The following is a 23,919-nucleotide window of genomic DNA, read 5'->3' as shown; positions in this document are numbered from 1 at the left end:
GTCATATTGAAGGTAGAAAAAGTTCTGACATGATTTATGGTAGTTACATTTTTTTATCATATAAACCTGACACTTTAATAGGGTATGTAGAATTTTTTCACAAAGTGGTGAACCTCACCCCATCTTTGCTTGTGAATGACTGTACCAACAAAAAGTCCCAACGTTTTGGAATCGAGGTTGTACATTAACATCTAACTTAAACATATGTGTGGTTTCTGTTAGGTACTCTGATTACCTCTGACCACCCAAAATCATGCTGGTGGTCAGAAGTTTACATACACGGACATGAATGTCATCATAGATGTGAATTTCTTGGCAATATTGGGCCTTCAGTTTTTTTCTCTGAATTATTCTTTTTTTGTGGCAGAATGATTTGTACAACATGCATCATTAATAGGAAAAAAAGAATTTGGCGCACAAGTTTTCATTTATTTTAGGTTTTCTAAAATCAACATGGTCAAAATTATACACACACCCAATTATATTATTAATTCAGTGGTGCTTAAGGTTCCAAAATGTCTTTTAAATGACCAAGGTCAAAGCCCCTTAACTTATTGTTAGTGACCATAATTGATTTCAGCTGGTAGCTTCCCTTTGCCAACATAAAAAGGGTTTGTTTGACAGCACTTATTGGATTGACCTACATGTAGTACAATGTGAAAGTCCAAGGAGCTCAGTGCAGATCTGAGGAAAAAAAGGATCAGAGATTTACACAACCCAGGAACATCTCTTGGAGCCATTTCTAAACAACTGCAGATTCCAAGATCATCAATTCAAGCAACTGAACATAAGTACATGTTTTGGGAGGTGTAGCCACTTTGCCAAGCCACTTTGCTGGAAGAAGACCCAAACCATCACCCTCAGCTGAAAGGTTGGTTTGGATGATCAGGAACAACCCAGAAACCACCAAGGCACAGGCCTGCCATGAACTGGAAGCTGCTGGAACACTGTCTCTAGTCAAGCAAGATTTATATCACCATGGACTGAGAGCCTGTCATCCAAGAAAGAAGCCCTTGCTCCAAAATCAACACCTTGAAGTTCAACTAAAGTTTGCAGCTGACCACATGCACAAAGAAAAAAAATTCTGGGGGAAAGTTTTAAGGTCAGGTGAAGCAAAGATTGAGTTGTTTGGCCACGATGACCAGCGGTACAGAGGAACACGGTACCAATTGTTAAGCATGGTGGTGGTAGCATCATGCTCTGGGAGTGTTTTGCTGCCAGTGAAACCGGTGCATAACACAAAGTGGCTGGAATAATGAAGAAGGAGGACTACCTCAGAATTCATCAAGATAACCTCAAACAATCAGAAACTTGGACACAACTAGGTGTTCCAACAGGACAATGACCCCAAATACACATCAAAGCTGGTTGTGGAATGGATAAAGCGGACTAACATTAATCTTAAAGGAAGTCCTGGCCTCAACTCTATTGAAAATATGTGGCATATGCTTAAAAATCAGGATCTGTGCCAGGAAACAGACAAATTTATTTGAACTCTACCAATTTTGCCAAGAAGAGTGGTCAAACATCCAACCAGAATTCTGGCAAATGTATGTTGTACAACCATTCTGCCACAGAAAAAAGAACACTTCAAAGAAATAATCAATTCATCTATTCATTATCTATACCACTTATCTGTCAGGGTCACAGGAAAAGCTGGGCAATTTAGAGTAGCCAGTTAACCTAGTCTGCATGTCTTTGGACTGTGGGAGGAAACCGAATCACTTGGAGGTAACCTATGCAGGCATGAAAAGAACATGCAAACTCCACACAGAAAGGCGCTGGTCAGCTATGAGGTTCAAACCCAGAATCTTCTTGCTGTGAGGCAACAGTGCTAACCACTGCACCACCCTCAAAGAAATCAGTGAAAGCCCAATAATGCCATGACCTTCATGTCCATGTATGTAAATTTCTGACTGCAACTGTAGATGGATTGACTACTTTAAATTGTGAATGTGTGTGTGTGTGTGTGTGTGTATTACCGCAGTGGAGAGGTTTTGGAGTCACCCTGATCAGGGCAAAATGCAGTTGGTGAATAAGCTAGTAATAGGTCGACCACACTTAATTATATGAAGTCCAAATTGTGACGAAGTGCTCAGATGACAGAAACCTCAGTGTATATTTGCCTACATTTAGTATTTCAGAAATCTTGCCAGACTATTACACTATGCTGAAAGGGCACACCAAATCCATCCATTCTATCCATCCATTATCCGGAACTGCTTATCCTGTGCAGGGTTGTGGGTAAGCTGGAGCCTATCCCAGCTGACTATGGGAGAGAGGTGGGGCACACCCTGGACAAGTCGCCAGGTCATTGTAGGGCTGACACATACAGTGGTGCTTGAAAGTTTGTGAACCCTTTAGAATTTTCTATGTTTCTGCATAAATATGACTGTAGAACCAGAGCAGGTGGGTGGAGCACAGAAGCACAGCAGGCCAGAACTGAGTTCTCAGAAACTTTTTATTTTCTGTTTTATAGGTGGCTTTTCAGCTCATTCACTCTCGCACACACATGCCTTCGGGTCGGGAGAGAGCTCCCTTTCTCTGCTCTCTCTCTCCTTTTATAGGGCGTGGTCACTGGGGAAGACACACAAACACAGGTTAACTCACATCAGGTGCAGTGATTCTGCCATTTACCTTCCCTGACTCCGCCCTCCATTCACAGACTGATGCTTGACCACGCCCCCGCTGCCACATACCCCCACCACCCGACTCAGGCCGGGCAGCCGTTTGGCCTGCAGCTGACACCCCCCCGATGGGAGAGGAAATCCGCCATGACCATCTGCGCCCCCGGCCTGTGGACCACCTTGAACTTAAATGGCTGGAGTGCCAGATACCAACGGGTGATCCATGCGTTGGCATCCTTCATGCGGTGGAGCCACTAGAGGGGCGCATGGTCCGAACAGAGGGTGAAAGGGCGTCCCAGTAGGTAGTAGCGGAAGGCAAGGACCGCCCACTTGATGGCGAGGCACTCCTTTTCTATGGTGCTGTACTGGCCCTCACACACCGATAGCTTCCGGCTGATCTACAGCACTGGCCGATCCTCCACCTCCACCTTCTGGGACAGAACAGCCCCCAGCCCTCTGTCCAACGCATCTGTCTGCAAAACAAAGGGGAGAGAAAAGTCAGGGGAGTGTAACAGTGGCCCCCCACACAGTGCAGCCTTTACCTCAGAGAAAGCCCGCTGGCATTGGTCCGTCCACTGGACCGGATCTGGTGCCCCCTTTTTAGTGAGATCAGTCAGTGGTCTGGTGACATCCGAATAATTAGGTATAAGCCTACGATAGTAGCCAGCCAGCTCCAGGAACTGTCTCACCCCCTTTTTGGTCTTGGGCCTTGGGCAGGCCGCAATTGCTGCTGTCTTATTAATTTGGGGACGCACCTGCCCATTGCCCAAGTGGAAGCCCAGATACCGTACTTCCACCCACCCAATCGTACACTTCTTCGGGTTGGCGGTGAGACCCGCTCGCCTCAGTGACCTAAGGACGGCCCTTAGATGTTTTAGGTGTCGCAGCCAGTCATTACTATAAATAATGATGTCGTCCAAGTATGCGGCCGCGTAGGTGGCGTGGGGGTGGAGGACCCTATCCATGAGCCACTGGAATGTAGTGGGCGCCCCAAACAGCCCAAAAGGAAGTGTGACAAACTGGCGTAAGCCAAACGGTGTGGAAAAGGCTGTTTTCTCTTGGGATAACGGAGTCAAGAGGATCTGCCAATATCCCTTTGTCAAATCCAGTGTCGAATAAAAACAAGCCATGCCTAGTCGATCAAGCAGCTCGTCAATACGACGCATTGGGTACGCATCGAATTTAGACACTGCATTGACTTTTCTATAGTCCACACAGAACCGGACCGACCCGTCGGCTTTGGGAACCAAGAGCACCGGGCTGCTCCAGTCACTGTGGGACTCCTTGACAATGCCCATGTCGAGCATGGCCTCGAGTTCTTCCCGAACCACCTTTTTTTTGTGTTCGGGCAGTCTGTAAGGGTGGCCGCGCACTACCACCCCCAGGGGCGTCTCAATGTTGTGTTCTATGAGGTGGGTGCAGCTGGGCGGGGCGAGAATATGTCAGAAAATTCTGTCTGCAACTGGGTGACCTCCGTGAGTTGGGTTGGAGAGAGGTGGTCTCCACAGGGGACCTGAGCAGTGGGTGATGTCAATTTTACTTTTTGAACCTCTGGCCCCAGCTCCGCCTTCTCTGGAACCACCGACACCAATGCCACGGGGACCTCCTTGTTCCAAAGTTTTAACAGATTGAGGTGGTAAATCTGTAACGCCCCACCCCGTCCATTCGCCGCACCTCATAGTCGACGTCCCCGACTCGCCATGTGACCTCAAAAGGGTCCTTGCCACCTGGCGATCAATTTGGAACTCGACGTGGGCAACAACACGAGTACTTTATCTCCCAGTGTGAATTCCCTAAGGCGCATGCCCCTGTCGTACAGAGGGACTTGACATTCTTGGGCCTGCCGCAAATTCTCCTGGATTAGGTGTGTGAGGGTGTGGAGTTTGGCATGCAGGTCGATAATGTATTGAATTTAATTTTTGCTTATTGAAGGTCCCTCCTCCCACTTTTCATGTAGCACATCTAAAATGCCACGTGGCTTACGCCTGTATAATAATTCGAATAGGGAGAACCCCGTGGAGGCTTGTGGGACCTCTCGCACTGCGAATAACAGGGACTCGAGCCATTTATTCCAGCTGCGTGCGTCCTCGCTTACACATTTTCAAATAATGTTCTTGAGGGCGCAGTTGAACCGTTCGACTAAGCCATCCGTTTGTGGTTAATAAACGCTGGTGCGGATAGGCTTAATTCCCAGTAACCCATACAGTTCGCACAGTGTGCATGACATAAATGTAGTGCCTTGATCAGTCAGAATCTCTTTGGGGATTCCAACTCGGGCGATGATGAGGAAGAGTGCTTCTGCAATACTGCGTGCTGAGATATTGCGAAGAGGCACTGCTTCTGGATATCGCGTTGCATAGTCAACCAGAACTAAAATAAAGTGATATCCTCGTGTTGACCGATCTAATGGCCCGACGAGATCCATCCCAATTCTTTCGAACGGGGTCTCGATTAATGGCAGAGGGCGTAAAGGTGCTTTTGGAATGGCCACTGGATTTACTAACTGGCATTCGCGGCACGCCGTACACCACCTACGGACATCACCGCGAATCCCTGGCCAATAGAACCGGGCCATTATTCGGGCTAGTGTCTTATACTGCCCCAAGTGTCTGGCCATGGGATTAAAGTGAGCCGCCTGGAATATAAATTCCCAGCAGCTCTTTGGGATCAAAAGCTGTATCATCGGTTCCTTCGTCTGAGTGTCCTGCGTCACTTGATATAACCTATCCTTAATAATGGAGAAATAGGGGAAGGATGGGGTGGCGTTTGGCTGGAGCATTTGACCATCGATTATTCTCACTTGGTCAAACGCATGCCGCAGAGTCTCGTCTCGCGACTTCCCTAATGGGAAATCTGCGAGGGATTCCCCGAGAGAGGGAGGAGGAGCCTGCTGCTCCTCACTCTGACACAGTGATGATGTAGATGGCTCTGTGACAGCTGCTCCCACCAATGCCACACCAGGACCTCCCCCCGCTAAATTATGGCAGGCCCCACTCTTCACTAAATGTGACATTAATTCCCGAAATCCCGGCCAATCAGTCCCCAAAATTATCGAGTGGGTAAGGCGAGGATTAACCGCCGCTTTTACTATAAATTTCTCCCCTCGAAATAGAATGTGGACCGACACTAAAGGGTAGTTGTGAACATCCCCATGCACACACAACACCTTCAATTGTGCTCTCCCCAATGCCTCATCTTGCACCAGGCTTTGGTGGATTGAGGTCTGATTACAGCCAGAGTCCACCAAAGCCTGATACGTATCCCCTTGGATACTCACCGGTGTGCAATACACTCCGGCCCAATCAAGGGTAGTCCCTGGCGTGTCGGGGATCCGGACCACTGCGCCCACCTCCATCACTGAAAACTGATGCTGGAGGTGCCCCGGCTCCCCGCAGCGCCAGCATACCGGCCCAGGCTCTCCCTCTGCACCAGTGTTTTGGAGCTCACTCACCTGAGGGGGGGGAAGACACAGACATTGAAGTAAGAAACAGTAGGGCACCGCAGGTGCGGCGGGCCAGCTTGGGTGGAGCCGGCCCCCACCTCTGTGGTGGGGGAATGGGGTGAGGACGAGAAACAGAAGGGGGGAGAGAGAGAGAAGAGAGGGGAGAAGAGGAGACACGCTGTCCTGCCATCGGAACAGCCACCATATGGTCCTCTGCCAGCTCAATGACCTGAGCCAGCGACGCCGGGCGATGGCACTGGACCCACTCCGCTGTTCTTTCTGGAAGTCGGGCAGTGAATTGTTCCAGTGCCACCAGGTCGATGATTCCCTCGGCGTCGTGGTTGTTGGCCCTCAGCCACCGCCGGCAAGCGTCCCAGAGTTGCTGGCCAAACGCGAACGGCCGGCCAACCTCCTCCAGGTGCAGCGTGCGGAAGTGCTGCCGTTGCTGCTCCGAGGTGCGCCCCACATGTTGGAGGACGGCCCTGCGGAGGTCAGCATAGACCAGCCGGCTGTTGGTGGGGAGCTGTAGCGCAGCCAGCTGCGCCTCGCCCGTTAGCAGGGGGAGGAGGCGCGCCGCGTGCTGTTCCTCCGGCCAACCCCATGCCTCTGCTGCCTGCTCAAAAAGAGCAAGGAAGGCTTTGGGGTCATCATGCAGACCCATCTTCGTTAGGGTGAAGTGGGGAGGGTCCGCGGCGATGGTGATGGTGGACCCCGCCAACGCGAGCAGGTGCCGGAACGCCTGGCGATCTTCCTGCTGTGCCAGCACCAGGGCTTCGAACCATTGTTCTTGCTCCTTCCGGAGGGCGACTTGCGCCTGGTGCTGGCTCTGTTAGGCCGAGGCGAGTGCATGGACCAGGTCCTTGAAGGGGGAGGACTCCATGGGGCTGTCTCCTTCTGCGCTCCGTCCCAGGTTTCGGCACCACTGTAGAACCAGAGCAGGTGGGTGGAGCACAGAAGCACGGCAGGCCAGAAGTGAGTTCTCAGAAACTTTATTTTCTGTTTTATAGGTGGCTTTTTAGCTCATTCACTCTCGCACACACATGCCTTCGGGTCGGGAGAGAGCTCCCTTTCTCTGCTCTCTCTCTCCTTTTATAGGGCGCGGTCACTGGGAAAGACAAACAAACACAGGTTAACTCACATAAGGTGCAGTGTTTCTGCCACTTACCTTCCCTGACTCTGTCCTCCATTCACAGACCAACGCTTGACCACACCCCCACTGCTACAATGACCTAAAACATCAGATTTTCACACAAGTCCTAAAAGTAGATAAAGAGAACCCAGTTAAACAAATGAGACAAAAATATTATACTTGGTCATTTATTTACTGAGGAAAATGATCCAATATTACATATCTGTGAGTGGCAAAAGTATGTGAACCTCTAGAATTAGCAGTTAATTTGAAGGTGAAATTAGTCAGGTGTTTTCAATCAATGGGATGACAATCAGGTGTGAGTGGGCACCCTGTTTTATTTAAAGAACAGGGATCTATCAAAGTCTGATCTTCACAACTCATGTTTGTAGAAGTGTATCATGGGACGAACAAAGGAGATTTCTGAGGACCTCAGAAAAAGCGTTGTTGATGCTCATTAGGCTGGAAAAGGTTACAAAACCACCTCTAAAGAGTTTGGACTTCACCAATCCACAGTCAGACAGATTGTATACAAATGGAGGAAATTCAAGTCCATTGTTACCCTCCCCAGGCGTGGTCGACCAACAAAGATCACTCCAAGAGCAAGGTGTGTAATAGTCGGCGAGGTCACAAAGGACTCCAGGGTAATTTCTAAGCAACTGAAGGCCTCTCTCACATTGGCTAATGTTAATGTTCATGAGTCCACCATCAGGAGAACACTGAACAACAATGGTGTGCATGGCAGGGTTGCAAGGAGAAAGCCACTGCTCTCCAAAAAGAACATTGCTGCTCGTCTGCAATTTGCTAAAGATCGCGTGGACAAGCCAAAAGGCTACTGGAAAAATGTTTTTTGCACGGATGAGACCAAAATAGAGCTTTTTGGTTTAAACGAGAAGCGTTATGTTTGGAGAAAGGAAAACACTGCATTCCAGCATAAGAACCTTATCCCATCTGTGAAACATGGTGGTGGTAGTATCATGGTTTGGGGCTGTTTTGCTGCATCTGGGCCAGGATGGCTTGCCATCATTGATGGAACAATGAATTCTGAATTATACCAGCAAATTCTAAAGGAAAATGTCAGGACATCTGTCCATGAACTGAATCTCAAGAGAAGGTGGGTCATGCAGCAAGACAGTGACCCTAAGCACATAAGTCGTTCTACCAAAGAATGGTTAAAGAAGAATAAAGTTAATGTTTTGGAATGGCCAAGGCAAAGTCCTAACCTTAATCCAATCGAAATGTTGTGGAAGGACCTGAAGCAAGCAGTTCATGTGAGGAAACCCACCAACATCCCAGAGTTGAAGCTGTTCTGTACGGAGGAATGGGCTAAAATTCCTCCAAGCCGGTGTGCAGGACTGATCAACAGTTACCAGAAACGTTTAGTTGCAGTTATTGCTGCATAAGGGGGTCACACCAGATACTGAAAGTAAAGGTTCACATACTTTTGCCACTCACAGATATGTAATATTGGATCATTTTCCTCAATAAATAAATGACGGAGTATAATATTTTTGTCTCATTTGTTTAACTGGGTTCTCTTTATCTACTTTTAGGACTTGTGTGAAAATCTGATGATGTTTTAGGTCATATTTATGCAGAAATATAGAAAATTCTAAAGGCTTCACAAACTTTCAAGCACCACTGTAGAGACAAACAACCATTCACACCTACAGTCAATTTAGAGCCACCAATTACCCTAACTTGCATGTCTTTGGACTGTGGGGGAAACCAGAGCACCCACAGGAAACCCACGCAGACACCAGGAAAACATGCAAACTCCACACAGAAAGGCCCCTGTCAGCCACTGGGCTCAAACCCAGAATCTTCTTACTATAAGACGACAGTGCTAACCACTACACCACCGCACCGCCCCCTGACTGAAGTCAGGTGTGTTAAATGGAGGTATTCTTCACTTTTGATGCTTTTCCACTACCAACGCGGCTGAGCCATGCCGTGCTGAGTCGGGCTGAGTCGAGCTGAGCGGGGCTGTTGGAGTTGCATTTCGACTACAACCGCGCTGAACCGTGCTGGCTGGAAGTGGGTGGACACATTGGGTGGAGTTAGCGAAAGTGGGTGGACGTCAGGTGATGTCGTTAGGCGGCGCAAACAGTGACATCAGTGACCTTTTAAGCGGTAGTCTCACAACCCGGATAGTAAACAATAAACATGGAGGACATGGAGTCGTTAGTGTTGCTGGTCTTGGTGCTGTGGCTTGTTGTCACTAACAACGCCAACAGATACTGGCAAGAGCGTATAGATGAGGCGAGGCGCATAAGGCTTCATAATTCTCGTAATTCGTAATTCTCCTTCTTCCGGGTTTACGGTGTTTACAGATCCCAGCGTGCTCGCGGGGCATGTGAGGACACTCCTCCTCACCAATCAGTGCACAGGGGAGTGTCTGCTCACGCCTCCAGCCTCACTCAGCTCGGTTTGGCTCGCTTCAGCCCCACACCAAAACTGTGCGAGTTTTGGGTGCTAAGCAGGGCTGAAGCGAGCTGAGTCGTGCTGTTTTTAGATAGTCGAAACGCGAGCCGTGTCGGGCTGAAGTGAGCTGAAGCGAGCTGAAGTGAGCTGAAAAAGGGTAGTGGAAAAGGGCCATTAGTTTCCATTGAGTTATTATTGCACCTAGTGGTCAAAAACTGCAACAAGCATGAATAGATTTCTATTGGGGCAGGATTTATGTTACCCCATGCTTGGGGGAAGAGCAGAGAACAGGACAGTTCATAATACGGTTGCCAGGATGGACTAGTTTAAACGTACTCCAGAGCTAAAAAGATTGTGTGCAAATGATCAAAATTAAATTCAGAAATTTCCACAAAACTAAAGGCAAAGTGTATTGCCAGCTGTGTATTTATGATTTAGAGAAGCATTTCTTTGTAAGATATAATCCAAAGTTTGGGAGACGGAAAGAGGGATTAGGAGCAGGTAATATCTCTACATCAGGAATACATATTTCCCATGCAAAGACTGAGATATAAAAGAAAAATATCCCTTTTCCAATACCTAAATTTTTTGATCAGGTTTCATGTCTTCTATATAGTTTTTGAGCCTGACATTTTGCTGGAAAATGTTACCTGCTACCTCAAACACACTTTGATACTAGGTTATGTCTAAAACATCTCAAAACAAGCTGTTAGACTGTATTCTGGATGACTGTATTCTGATGTCTGTTGGCATTCCTTAACTGCTTATTACAGGGTTGCTAAAAAAAATAAAATGACTAGATTGTACCATGTAGCATAAGTCAAGTGTAAGAGCCTCTTGACTTAATTTTGTTTCAGCCTATATCATTATAAAATGCCATCTTGCCCAACAAAAAACTGTGGTCATGAGTCACTGCCGCTCAATACCCTGTCTATCCATAAAACATGAAAATCTTCAGAAAGCAGTATAATGTATTATATTATATGGAAACAAATGTTTTACTGGGAAATACACCACTCATATTTTTCATACATGCCACATCCGGGACATGGAGGTACAAAACTAGGACATAAATCTCTATATGTCACCCGTGAGGAAACCGAAGAACTCCTCTCATCTCATTATCTCTAGCCACTTTATCCTGTTCTACAGGGTCGCAGGCAAGCTGGAGCCTATCCCAGCTGACTACGGGCAAAAGGTGGGGTACACCCTGGACAAGTCGCCAGATCATCACAGGGCTGACACATAGACACAGACAACCATTCACACTCACACCTACGGTCAATTTAGAGTCACCAGTTAACCTAACCTGCATGTCTTTGGACTGTGGGGGAAACCGGAACACCCAGAGGAAACCCACGCAGACATGGGGAGAACATGCAAACTCCACACAGAAAGGCCCTCGCCGGCCACGGGGCTCGAACCCGGACCTTCTTGCTGTGAGGTGACAGCGCTAACCACTACACCACCGTGCCGCCCAACCAAAGAACTGTTTTGATAAATATGGATACTTTTTGTTTGTGAATGTGTCTATATAATAAAAAGAAAATCATACATTGGCTTGAAGATATGAAGTTTATCTTCTCATGTTGAAAAACTTGCATTTTTTATATGAAATACATCACGGATCTGAGTGACATATTTAAATAATATTGGCTGGCATTGAGTGGTATATCAGATATATTCCATTCAGCTAGCATGATACTGAATGAGTCAAAGATGAGTAGCTGAATGGAATATATCTGATATACCATGAAAAAAATCCAGCCAATAATAATAATGTTTTTATTATACACTCTGTTCATATCAGCATACTCGAAGGCTAACGCTAGCTTACCTGTGAGTCGACACAGTCAGTGCAGCAGTGAAGTCACCTTCCAGCTGGTGTAGCATTCATCAGTAGTGTTAGCGAATGCTAATAAAGCAATCAAGCCAGTGCTATAGATAGTTTTCACTGACGTCACGGCATTCCGGGGAACGCCCTCCAGCCGCCATCTTGTGGGGCTAACAAACCGGACCATCGCTATTACCGGCTACGTTATCTCGGAGGAATTTATAAAGTTATATAGTCAATTTTCTAAAATAAAGCTCAATGTCGGCAAAATCAAGCAAACGGAAGTATATGGATACATTGGACGACATCTCACGACAACGGTATGCAGCCAAACTGGCCTTGATTGGGGGAATTGACCCCTACGAAGTGGACAAAGATGCATTTTCAAGTGACTATGCAGGGCTGCCATCCATATCGTACCCTGATATTGTGAACTATTTCGTGAATAGTAAAAGTGCCTACACACTTGACGACCTCAAAGCATACAAGTCACTGGAGTCATACAATTATTTTGTCTGTGGCTGGGTCCGTGAAGTCCACCATATAAAAACAAGTGACAGCCGTGTCCTAATTACAGCCAAGGTATGTAAACATTGGAATTTTAGAGCTCTCAACACTGCATATAAATATGTGTGTGTATAATATCGAGTTGATTTAAGACAAATTTTACATCCATTAGTGGTATTACAGTACCATCAGTTCCAGTTAGGCATCCTCCAGAGATTTACACGATGTTTTGGTTTCCAAAAACAAACTTAAACACAACTGATTGTTTATTTAAACAACTTACCACTTATAAAATGATCGGAGCAGACTTTGCTGTGTTTGGAAGGCTGATAATCCTTGCGGTTGATTCTTGCAAGCCATAGATTTCTCATTTGTATGCTGAGTTTCTTTGTTTGCTCGCCTTCGTGCTCCCGTACAGTGGGAATTCCATAAAAGCTCCGCTTGACGTCATCATCTGACCTATTACGACAGCCGTGAATACAACAGGTGTGCACCATTGCTAGCTTTAAATAGCCTGCTTGGATTCTTTTGAAGACTTTGTACTCGTGCGTTACAATGTGTGCTCAGTGACCCGTACGGTAAGCTTGACCCGCAAGATGGCCGCCACTAGGGAATCCCCGACTCTGTGACGTCATGTGAAAACTATCTATAGAGAGCAAGTAGCACAGGCTAACGACCGAGAAACTAAGATTTGTGTCTCCAGACTCTTCTTACACGTACGTTCCCCACAGTACTTTTCACTCAGACTTAAGTATTCATTTCCCTATGTAATTTACTTAGTTACTTTTAAAATCAACATCAACAACTACACACAACGGAGCTACCTCGCACCCTGCTGCTTATTCCTTGCAAAATTCTTTGCCCTGTTGCTTTTTTGGTGTCTGGTTAAGTTTTGGCTGAGCTGAAGTCCCAGCTCTAATAGTAATGGTTCGCCACTGCTTGTAAGAATATCTAATGAAGTTTTGGTAGCTTTTTGGGTGTTCAACGCGTCTTTCTCTTTCCTGGCAAACAAAGAAATGCTTCTCATTGGATATTTGCATCAGCTCCGACGTGTGATATCATGTTGTCTTGACAACCATGCAATATCGTAAACCATATTGCACACTCATTCTCCATTGGGTAGAGTGACATAATATATGTAGGATAAGCGATATGCTAAGAATAGTGCATGCTATAGACCCCTTCGCATGTTTGTAAACAAACCGACCGTTGCCAGGATGCGCGCGCAGCCTGGACCCAGAAACAATGGTGCTGCCCATAGACCGGCATTATGAGCTGTCAGATTATGCAAAACAATTGTCGTTACAAGATCGAGAATGCTACATAAATAAGTTAACTCTAACAAGTGGACATCGCCTACCGGATCCGTATTTAATTAAAGAGTGGACTGAAGATGTTAGTAAGTTCCCTGGTATACAATGGCCAGATATATACTCGAACCTTATTGACAAGACTTCAGTGTACACTCACGAAAAACTTCGTGCCTACAAGTCTTTAGACGCATATGATTGTTATGTGTGGGCATGTACAACTTGATTAACAATGGGACATTCATATTCATTTTGTTTTAATCAAATTATGCCAGTGATGTGATGGCAATGTGGCTTTAGCTACAACAGCAAATACCAACACTAAACAGCAATGTGCAGGAGGTAATGGCATGAAAGGAATGATAGTGTAAAGAGTGCAGCTAAGAGAAAACAGAGCTGCATAAAAAGCGAGAGGCAGAGAGCAGAAATGAAACTGAACGGGGCGGGAGCTAGGTTAGAGCAGTCAACGTAAGTTGGCATTTAGAGTGAGGGCACAATTTTACCTTTCCATCCTTGCTTTAAAATTGTGATTTTCGGCATACACAAATAATGATGGCACAAAATCTGGACTGCTTGAGTCAAGCGATACCTCTCCTACAAACAAAATTGCATGCAAAGCTAAGTTAACATGCTAACAATATTCATTACATTGTGTAACTATGACCCAGCTAATCAGACAAACGTTACCAAAGTATTTTGCTACATCAATAAACGAAGACTAGAAAGAATAAAAAAGAAAGATTTAATAACTAGCCTGATCTTACCTGTGATGAAGTGGGCGCTGCAAACCCGCGCATTTTTGATGGTGCTTTCATCCCAGTCTACACGTTTGATGGCTTGTAGTCATAAACGTCGGCGATTTTTTTGGAATGGGTGAGATCCTGCTGGAATTCTGTACATTTTAACCCCATCATTGCTACGATTCTGACACCCGACAACACAACAACTAGGCATTTCTGAGTCTTTTTTGGGTCCAGGCTGCGCGCGCAATTTCCGCTTGCGTATGAATGACGTTTACTGCGAAGGGGTCTATTAAACCAAATGAATGAAACCCGCTAGAAGGGAATAGAATACATGTTTTTATTCTATCGAAAAAGTGTCCTGTATGTATAATAATTCCCAGTATTTTACTCCGATGACGTCACTCCCAGTGTTTTCCTGCTGACTAGATGCACGTTGTCAAAAATGGCGAACCAGTTCAAAATTAAAATTCTTTTGATTAGCTTGCATATTTTTTGTGGATATGTACATATAATATAAAGAACCTTACATGGTTGCAGAAGATATGAAGTTAAACTTCTTGTGCTGAAAAACAAGAAAAACTCATTTGCTTCGCTCACTCGTGATGTGTACATTCACCATTTGAAGATAAACTTCATATCTTCGTGCAACCATGTAATATCCTTTATATATATGCTGCTCAGTTGATTCATGGCTTAAGCAAATGCAGCTATTTATGCCATCAAAGTTCAGGGTCTTTTATTGTCAGGCACAGTAACAGCACTGCCTGCCACTTTCATTCATTTAATCCATGACAGGGGCTTAAACACACTATGGTTTTGTAACACACCAACAATCAATGGTATTGTCATAATTATTCTGTTTATTGTGCACAGTTTCTTATACTTTAACAACATTGTGGTATAAGCCTAAGACGCTCTAATTAGGAACCCTTCTTATAGATTATATTCAAGTGTACATGGATTAAGTAAATCGGGGCACATATTTTGTGGAGTGGAAAGTATTCAATTCAGACTGAAGCACAAGATCTCTATACTTTTATTTTTTGGTTCCTTTTATGCACCCGTTTGTGATCTTTCCTCAAATATCCCTTTTGAAGGATGTAATCTTGTGTAGTCCAAAGTGGTGTGGAAGTGACCTCTGACAAAAATAATTTCTCTAATTTGCCAGTAATCACAATAAATCAGAGAAATGACTTACTCCAAAAGTAATGGAACATTTAACACATCATTCGGAAGCATCCTGCTAGATACAGTATGTTTGACCATCAGAATATTAACCAAAGCATTCAGTCTTCCATCCATTATCCATAACCGCTTATCCTGTGCAGGGCAAGCTGGAACCTATCCCAGCTGTCTATGGGCGAGAGGCAGGGTACACCCTGGACAAATCGCCAAATCATCACAGGGCTAACACATAGACGAACAATCATTCACACTCACATTCACACCTAAGGTCAATTTACAGCCACCAATTAACCTAACCTGCATGTCTTTGGTCTGTGGAGGAAACCCACACAGACACGGGGAGAACATGCAAACTCCACACAGAAAGGCCCCCGTCGGCCATTAGGCTCGAACCCAGAACCTTCTTGTTGTGAGGCAACAGTGCTAACCACTACATCAACCTGAAAAGTATTACCTCAAGGCACACTTTATATCTCTGCTCAAACAGTTCTCAAGGAAATGTAGCAAACCACCACAGAACAAATTAGACTAGTAGTTTCAGGTGTCTCTGTAACCTACTTCTCAAGGCCTTCTTCTGTGATGTGACCTGTACAGAATGTTCCACTACTGCACTATCAGTCTTGCAAAGTTACTCTTTTAGAGTCAGTGGTGGAAAAAAAACAAAAACAAATGCTGCTAATGTGCCATTCTAGGGAAGAAGTCTTAGTTGCAAATGATCGAGAGTAGACAGAAACTTGAGTGCAGTATAATGCCAAACTTTAAACCTTTTTCTTTTTAAACATTAACTTCTGTAAATTATTTTAGGTTTTGTTCATATGTGCTATATTTATGAATCTTTAGAAATAAATTCAGAATTTCTTTGTAACTGAAATGTACTTTCTGAATGGCTGCTCCTCTAGAGGTCAGTATAGCATGGGGGAAGGGGAAAAAAACCCTCTCATCACTCATATTAATAATACATACAACACCTTGCAACAACCCATATTCTCATATAGACCCATATTCTCATATGGGTTTTTGGATAGTTAATGATTTCAGGATTGTTTAAAAGCTTGTATGTGAACTCATGTGTGATGAGAAAGTTTCCAAAGAAGCACGTTTCAGACACAAAATGAAAATAGTAGATACTTGAAACATTGTATGATGTACTAGCTGTAGTTAAAACACTACTTTCATTCTTAACTATGCTTAACTATGCTTTCGCAATCATCCAAACAGCTAATGCCATAGCAGCAACAGTGCAAAGCATAAAATCATGCAGAAACAGATTAAGAGCCTCAGTTAACGTTCACATGAAGCACCAGAATGTGGGCATGGTTGCTAGTGCCAGATGGGCTGGTTTGCATATTTCAGAAACTGCTGATCTCCTGAGAGCTGTATAACAGTCTTTAGGGTTTACACAGAATGGTGTGAAAAACAGAAAACATCCGGTGAGAGGCAGGTTTGTGGGCAGAAACTGGACAGTTGAAAATTGGAACGTATTCCTCTGGTCCAGTTTTGGTGAACCTATGCCCACTGTAGCCTCTGAACATTGTTCTTGGCTGAAAGAAGTGGAACCTGATGTGACCATCTTCTTTTGTAGTCCATCCACTTCAAGGCTTTTGTATGTTCTGAGATGTTTTTCTGATTTCTGCAACCATAGCCTTCCAGTCAGCTTGACCCGTTTGGCCATTCTCTTCTAACGTTTCTCATAAGCTCTCACTGAAGTGACTGGACAGCTGAAGTGTCACCTGGTTTGATGTGTGTTTCCAGTGGCATCAGAATTCCACATGATTTGCTAATTGGATAATTGCATGAATGAGCAAGTTTAATGCTCCTATTAAAGTGGCTAGGTGTTGTAATAAAGAATTAAGAATGTCAACATTTTCTTCAGATTCAATCATCTGAAAACCATAAGGGGGATATCACCAAAACAATTAAAAAATAATAATAAAAAAAACTAAACCAGGGTGAGGAGAAATATCCCATTTGAAATAATACACCATTAGAAACTCTGGGGGCGGCATGGTGGTGTAGTGGTTAGCACTGTCACCTCACAGCAAGAAGGTCCTGGGTTTGATCCCAGTGGCTGGCGAGGGCCTTTCTGTGTGAAGTCTGCGTGGGTTTCCTCCGGGTGCTCCGGTTTTCCCCAAAGGCATGCAGGTTAGGCTAATTGGTGGCTCTAAATTGACCTCAGGTGTGAGTGTGAATGGTTGTCTGTGTCTATGTATTAGCCTGCGATGACCTGGTGACTTGTCCAGGGTGTACCCCGCCTCTTGCCCATAGTCAGCTGGGATAGGCTCCAGCTTGCCTGCGACCCTGTAGGACAGGATAAGTGGCTACAGATAATGGATGGATGGATAGAAACTCTGCAAGCTGATACTCATGTTTGTGTCCCTTCACTTCTCCCAGTGCGCTACTGGTGGACTTTATATGGAGATGCTTCCCTGCCATGACCTAAAGAGATACACACCAAGCACTTCCAGCAATAATCCATCTTTGATGAAAAGCAGTAGCCTTTAGGACCCTAAACCAGGAAAGGGGGTATTAAGGGGCTTACTATTAGCTGCTTGAAATTCTTTTAATGCAACCAAAGTGAGCTCAATGAAGACAAGAAAAAAAAATCCTCTATGGCACATTTCCAATTTTCTTAACTTGTGCTGGTGGTTTACTCTGCATGTAGGTATTTTTCCTTTGGTATTCATTATAAAAGCTGTCACTATCAAATGTTACTAATTTACAGATTTCTGATCTTGTGATCGTCACTTTATGTTCCATTTAGAACTGATCTACAACTATTAATGTGCACAACCAAAGCAGTCGTTCTTTGGAAGTACAGACTTTGTAGAGCTTAGCATATTGAGGGACGCCTGTGACGGAGTCGCACTTCTTCTAAAATGTCAGGGAGTATGAAATCCCTCAGTTTACTCCACGAGACAATGGGACAGAATATGAGGACCTTTTTAACATGCTGCTAAAAAAAAAGTCAAAGACTTCACTATACCACAGGGTGTTGATGCTGTTAGTCATTTATCACTTATGTGGCAAAGATGAGAGTTCAGTGTATGCAGGAAAGTTCCATATATTGACTCACCCCAATGTCGATAATAATCCTTCCATCCATTATCTGCAGCCGCTTATCCTGCCCTACAGGGTCACAGGCAAGCTGGAGCCTATCCCAGCTGACTATGGGCAAGAGGTGGGGTACACCCTGGACAAGTCACCAGGTCATCGCAGGGCTGACACATAGACACAGACAACCATTCACACTCACGGTCAATTTAGAGCTACCAATTGGCCTAACCTGCATGCCTTTGGACTGTGGGGGAAACCGGAGCACCCGGAGGAAACCCACGCGGACAGCATGCAAACTCCACACAGAAAAGTCCTCATCGGCCATTGGGCTCAAACCCAGGACCTTCTTGCTGTGAGGCGACATTGCTAACCACTACACCACCGTGCCACCCCTCAATAATAATATGAAACTGAAAGAGCTATATATAGCGCATAAGTACTTCCATCATGTAAGTGACGCACAGACACAAACAGCTAGAAAAGGCCTCGGAGAACCAAATGCATGAAAAATTTTGATTTGAAAATGTACTGCAACGTGCAATGAACAGTGTAATATTATAAATAATCAGCCAATACAAGCTCTTTAAATATAAACTAAATTTGGAGCAGTTGTTCTTTGAGGTGGAATATAGAGTTGGTTGCTCAGCATAATAATAAGTAACAGAGACATGCGTCACAGCAGCACCCAGTCTTTCAGCTCTGGTAAACAAAGCAAACTGTCTGGCCAACTGTTAACGGAGATGATTAAAAACTTCAGCACATGCCAGGAAGTGGGCTCAGTGAAGATGACAGAATGACAAGTAACCTAATCTCTGGTTTAAAAAAAAATATTTACATTCACAAAAAGAGCATTACTTGTCCAAGTCAAGTTTATTTGTATAGCGCTTTTAACAGTTGACATTGTCGCAAAGCAGCGTTACAGAAAATTAAAAAGACTTTAAACATGAGTAAATTTTATCCCTAATTTATCCCCAGTAAGCAAGCCTGTGGCGACGGTGGCAAGCAGGGGCGCCACTAGAAATCTTGGGCCCTATGAAAGATTACAATTTAGGCCCCCCCCCGGTAAAATTTTCAAGCTCAAGCAACTGAATTTGAAGTCCGTTTTTGGCTGGCACTTCTACTTTACTATGCATGTGATCAGCTCCCTAGCAAGTTTAGGTGATACAATTATTTGGTATATGAACATTTTAAATGCAGAACAGTCAGAATTAGACTGAATAGACTGTTGCCTTAAAATGAAAATTCCATGATATATATGGAAGATATATTATATTTCTTTTATGAGCAACTATTATTAGGCCACTCAGTAGCCTATGGAGTTCATTCAATCCAAATGTTTGTGTTGAGAGAAATTGCATGTATCACTGTATCAGTATGGATTTATAACATTCTGTATGCACATTATGTATACTCCAGAGCCCTCCAGCAAACATCATCAATAATCAGGATTACAAAATGTATTCCTTTGTTTCCTCCATTTATTGACTTATTGTATGTGATCAAATGTATGCCTTGATGAATAACTACACTAGTTTTTTTTTTATACAATTACATAGGGCACTGCAAGAAATCCACTAAGTGTTTTTGGTTTCTTTTAGGCATCACACATTTATTAGAGAACACAGCAAATGCTCGAATATTTAAGTTAAATACTTAGCAACAGTATCAATAAATCCACACATGAACAATAGCAATGATATCTATGGGTGTTTTCACACCTGGTCCCCTTTAAAGGAACCAGACTCAGTCCTCTAAGAGGACTGAGTCTGGTTCCTTTAAAGGGGACCAGGTGTAAAAACACCCTAAGTGGACCAAAAAGTGGACCAACAGAAAAAGAACTCAGTTCTTTTTCTGTTCACACTGTGAATTTATTACAAAGAGGACTGGGTTCTCTTTCTGGTCCAGTTAAGCTTTGATGGGGCCTCAGTCCTCTTTCTGTTCACACCAGGTCCTCTAGAGCCCTCAGACCCCCAGTGCACGGAATTCTGGGTAATTTTCTCTTGAATCAAAATGTCTGCTGCCATGCTTGCCCTGCTGTCTTCTTTGATCAAAACAGTGCAGATTAAGGAAAATAAATTTATTATTTTATATATATATATATATATATATATATATATATATATATATATATATACAGTGTATATATATATATATATATATATATATATATATATATATATATATATATATATATATATATATACATACATATATACATCCACGGATCAGCCCTCTTGATCCAAAGCCATCTAGTGGCTCTTTCTGCGGCTTCAGTTGCAGACCTGATGGCCTTCCTCTTTGCCTCACCAGTGAGGCCCAGCATGGTGAGGACTTTGCAGAGGGACCGCCCTGCAAATCCTCGGCATCCAACCTCCAGGGGTTCGCAGTAGGTCTTCCAGCCTTGGCTCCTGCACTCCTCCACCAGCTCCTGGTACTTGGCACTCTTCCTCTCATTTGCCTCCTCCATGCGTTCTTCCCAGGGAACTGTGAGTTCCAGAATGATCGTTTGGTGGCATCTGAAACAATGATCATGTCTGGTCGGAGCCGTGTTGATGTTATTCTAGCTGGGATCTTCAGCTGTTTGCCCAGATCCACTTCCAACTGCCAGTCTGTGGCAGTGGTAAGGAGACCTGACCTGGCCCCTGCTTGGATGGTGGGCTTCTCTCCGGCTTTGTGGAACCTAATGGACTTAGGCTTGCTGTAGCCCTTGGTGGTGTTAATGGCCTTGGCTATACTCTCAGCAATCGCTTTCAGCACTTGGTCGTGGCGCCAGCGATAACGCCCCTCTCCAAGGGCTTTTGGGCAGCTGCTGAGGAGGTGTTCCAGGGATCCCCGTCCTGGACACTGGGGGCAGGATGGTGACTCTGCTTTGCCCCAGACATGAAGGTTGGATGGACTAGGTAGGACATCATAAACAGCTTGGACTAGGAACCTGATGTTAAGGGAGTCTGCTCTCCAGATGTTGGGCCAGGTTATCTTCCGTTGCAGAACATTCTCCCATTTAGTCCATGCTCCTTGTTGTCCCATTCCCACCATCCTGCTGGCTCGTTCCTCCTCCACGCCTGCCCGCACTTCCTCCTGAATGAGGTGTTGCTGCTCTTTTCCCTGGGCCTTGTCCACCCTGGTTGATGGGAAATAGCCAATGCCTGCGCGTCCTGAGGCTATGGACCCGACCAGTACCTTCTGCCTCAGTCGTGACTCTGCCACTTCCAGAGCCTCGTCAGCCCTCCATTTCCGGCCTGTCCGCACCTGGATGCCAGCCGCCACATTCTCATCCCTGGATTCCCTGTACTGCAGGGCTTCCCGAGTTCTAGTCACCATGAATTCTTCAGTGAGTCCACTGAATGGAAGCTGCAAGGTGTTACTCCTGCCGTACAGGGCAGCACTGCTCAGGCTTCGGGGTAAGCCAAGCCATCTTCGCAAGTAACTGCTGATCTTTCTCTCCATGGCCTCTACAGTTGTGATGGGTACTGCGTACACTAGCAGAGGCCACAGGATGCGGGGCAGGATGGAATGTTGGTAAATCCAGGCCTTGAATCTCCCTGGCAGGCCAGATCTGTCAACATATCTCAACCAGCCCTCAAGCTCCTTGCTGGTTCTCTGAATGGATGTGGAGTCTTTGAGGCTGCAGTCAAAGAACTTCCCAAGGCTTGACTGGCTGCTCCGTGATGGACGGGATGGTGGCTCCAGCTAGAGAGAAGCGGTACCTGTCTGTCACCTTCCCCTTCTTGAGCACCAGAGACCTTGATTTTACAGGTTTAAAACTCATCCTTGCCCATGTGATGAGCTTCTCTAGTCCTCGGAGAATCCATCTGCTGCCTGGAACAGATGTGGTGGTGACAGTTAGGTCATCCATGAACGCTCTTATAGGGGGCTGGTGCACTCCAGATTTTGTCAGGGGTCCCCTACACTCAACCTCTGCTGACTTGACGATCATGTTCATGGAGAGTGCGAACAAGATGACTGAGATTGTGCAGCCTGTTATTATGCCCTTCTCAAGTTGATGCCAGTCTGATGTGCCTGATCCAGCGGTGACTCTTAGCCTGAAATTGTTGTAATAGTCCAAGATAAGGTCAATGACTTTGGTGGGAACATGATGTTGCAGGAGGGCACGCTCAACAAGTTTGTGAGGTATGGAGCCATACGCATTGGCTAGGTCCAGCCACAATACGGACAAGTCTCCTTTCCCCTCACGAGCCTCTCTGATGAGTTGCGTCACCACTCCTGTGTGTTCAAGGCAACCAGGCACTCCAGGAATCCCACCCTTCTGAACAGAGGTATCAATATAACTATTCTTCAGAAGGAACTCTGTTAATTGTCGTGCCAAGACGCTGAAGAAAATCTTGCCTTTGACGCTTAACAGTGAGATGGTCCTAAACTGACTGACTGTCCCTTGAGTTCTCTTCCTTTGGGATCCACACACCCTCTGCACATCTCTATTGCCCTACGACTTGACCCCTCCGCCAGATCACCCTCAACAGCTTCCACAGATGTCGAAGTAGTTGTGGACAGCGTTTGCACACAGAGTATGGGACACCGCTGGGGCCTGGGGCTGATGCTGTTCTGGCTCCTTTCACGACCTCTTGTATTTCAGCCCAGCTGGGCTCCCTCATTACAAACTCCACTGCTGGTGCTTGCGGGCTAATGAGGGCCCTCTGTGGTCCAAGCTCCTGGTCCCTCTCTGGGTCGCTGAGGGTGTTGTGCAAAAAGGTGTTCATCTCTGCCATTGAGCACATGAGGTTGCCACTCCGCTTGTCCCCCAGCAGCTTCTTGGTGAAGGTGAAGGGGTTGGAGATGAACGCAGCACGCTTCCTTGCTCTCTCCTTTCTATGCCTTCGGTGCCCTTCTGCACGGTGCAGCGTCATGAGCTTCTTCCTCAAGATGTTACGAAGCTCAGCAAGGGGTTGCTTCTCCTCTTCAGCTGCCACCTTGTACTGCTTCCTGAGGCTCCGGAGTTCTTGGCGTAAGTTGTGGATCTGAGTAGCCCTACGGTTCAGTGTGTATTTGATCCTGGGGTTCTTGCTCTCACTGAGGCCAAACCTCTCTGCTGAGTAGCTGACTATGATGGCTGTCATGGTCTCGAGGCGTCTGTCCACTTCTCCCTTGGTGGTGGTCTCCAAGATCTGGCTAACGTCTGTGTCAAACTGTGCCCATGCTGCCTGGTTGTTGGATGAAGGCCACTTAATCCACTTCTGATGGGATGTCCTGCAGGGGTTCCGAGGCTCTACTGCTTGGAGGGGCTGGGCACTGTGGGGTGCTTCCTGGCCGGGCTCCTCCTGCGTCTCACCAGGACCAAGTCCTGTGCGCTGCAGTGTGTTCCCCTGGTCCCTACACTTCATCCTGGCCAGATGTATCTTGAGGCCACGCAAGTTCTTGCACACTTTTCCACAGATGCACTGTGCATTCATATTCGAATTTCCATTGCCATTTGTCGATGCCGTGAGGTCCGTCCGGATGGGGCTCTCATTCTCCCCCCTCTCGGGCTCCCCTGGGGGTATGTCTCAGAAGGCTTTTTCGTAGCAAATTTGGGTTTCTCCCTCACGGGAGATACAGGTTGGGGTGCTAACCCTCCCTGCCCCGGTTGCCGTCTTTCCGAGCTGTCAACTGTCTCTCCAGTTGTCACCAGACTGTCCCTGGTTGCCACCCAGTCTGTTCCCGAGTGTC

General features: G+C 45.7%; 1 pseudogene; it reads right to left on the bottom strand.

Annotated features, from left to right (window-relative positions):
* Nucleotides 1–673: 673 nt before the first annotated feature.
* On the bottom strand, nt 674–23,330 carry LOC132886214 (uncharacterized; annotated as a pseudogene).
* Between the last annotated feature and the right edge of the window lie 589 nt (nt 23,331–23,919).

The sequence above is a fragment of the Neoarius graeffei genome, chromosome 5 (assembly GCF_027579695.1).
Source record: "Neoarius graeffei isolate fNeoGra1 chromosome 5, fNeoGra1.pri, whole genome shotgun sequence".
NCBI lineage: Eukaryota > Metazoa > Chordata > Actinopteri > Siluriformes > Ariidae > Neoarius > Neoarius graeffei.
Note: the sequence above shows the minus strand (reverse complement) of the source record. Positions and strands in the feature narration are given on the sequence as shown.